Here is a 1668-nt window from a genome sequence, read left to right on the forward strand (position 1 = left end):
ATCCCAGGATCCCACAGGGAGCTCTGGAGCTGGGATGGCCCTTCAGAGCTGCCCTGAATTGGAGCTAGGGGACCACACCTGGGCATTGACTAGTCCTTAACATGGGCTGCCCTGGGGGAAAGGGGTGACCTTGAGCAAGGAGGGCAATTCCTGGAAAGGGACTCAACTAAGAGCAGCCATCAGCCACCCATGTCTCCAGCAGCTGGGGGAAGGAGCACCCACAGAACCCAGTACTAAGGATGGGTCATTTACATAACAAAGGATCAGTGGTTCTGTTTTCATTTTGTTTCACATTATTTTAAATTTTTAATGGAATGCTTCATGAATTTGCATGTCATCCTTGCACAGGGGCCATGCTAATCTTCTCTGTATCATTCCAATTTTTTAGTATATGTGCTGTCAAAGCAAGCACTTGTTTCACGTTAGATGATAAAGGTGTTGAGGGAAAGACTTGCTCTTCCAACTGTATGTATCCCCCACAATGCACTTGCTCTTGATAAAATCGGGGCCTCCCCAGACAGGATTACCAGTTACACCTGTAATGCCCATATCTAACGTCCTAGCTGGCACAGGGATGCCGGCATAATAAACGGGGCTGCAGAGGAGCGTCATCCTGGCTTGGGATTCCTCGTCTTTCTAGATTGCTGAAAATCAGGAGCTGAGGGCCACGGAGCACTCAGAATCCCCACCAACTGCTGACCCAGAACCTTTAGCACAGTGGGTCTCAGAGAGTGTCTTACTAGCTTGAGACGTTAGGCTTCAGCAAAGCGGCACAGGTGCGGGCGAAGGCAACCTGGAGCTGTGGCTCTGCATGGGCCCTCGCCTGGCCAAGGCAAGGGACAGGACAAGAGCAGGAAGGAAAGCGTATCAGAGGTCAGTGTGTCCATCCAAGGGCTCAACCTGGCCAGGGGACAAGGCAGAGGAGCCAGGCAGGCCCTGCTGCTCAGCACAGCTGCAATGCCACCTGAGATGAGGTGTGACAAAGGTACTTGTCACTGTCCCTCCTCCTGTTCTATTCTAAGGGTCTCTGTGCCAGTTGTCAGTTCCTTACTGTAATTGAAGCGAGGTGCACTCCCTTTCACTCTGGGTGCTACTTTCTTGGCTGAGAAAAAACAAGCTGCAGCCCAAGCCGCCCCCCTATGTGAGAAAGAGAAGTGAAACAGGCTGTGGGCTGGGCAACAGGAGGCTGACTGCAAGCAACCTGCAGATGCCAAGCCTTTGCTGGTTTACTCCGGCAGCACAACAGCATACGAAGAAAACCAAAGTGGCTCTCTCATTAGCCAGTTCCTGGAAGAGGAACGGTTCCATTTCTACAACCATTCAAGCAGCAGGGATTTATTGAAACCGATCCACGCTCAGGTCCCAGAGGACACAGTCCCTGCCTGAAAGGCACTAGAGCCTAGTTAGGGAGAGTAGAGTAACTCACCTGAAAAAAACAGCAAATGGACCTGACCTGTATAATTAGGGACTAAATTACGTGAGCCAGTCTCAAGGCGCAGTCCGTCAGGGAAGAACTCACCATGAAGACCGCCGAAGATCACAAAAAGGACGCCAGAAGTGAGGAAAGGCTCCAGAGGCCAGGAGAGGGCATGGGGTAGGGGGGCATGAAACTGCAGGAACAGAAGCCTGGAGGCAGAGATGATAATGAGGAAATGGGCCTCACTAGAC

At 51.7% G+C, this 1668-nt stretch overlaps 1 non-coding gene across 1 annotated transcript; it reads right to left on the reverse strand.

Annotated features, from left to right (window-relative positions):
* Window positions 1-303: 303 nt before the first annotated feature.
* LOC112209835 (U6 spliceosomal RNA) lies at window positions 304-412 on the reverse strand. Its single transcript, XR_002944837.1, has one exon. It is a non-coding gene; the product is annotated as a U6 spliceosomal RNA (small nuclear RNA).
* Window positions 413-1668: the final 1256 nt, after the last annotated feature.

The sequence above is a fragment of the Pan troglodytes genome, chromosome 6, assembly GCF_028858775.2.
Source record: "Pan troglodytes isolate AG18354 chromosome 6, NHGRI_mPanTro3-v2.0_pri, whole genome shotgun sequence".
Classification (NCBI taxonomy): domain Eukaryota; kingdom Metazoa; phylum Chordata; class Mammalia; order Primates; family Hominidae; genus Pan; species Pan troglodytes.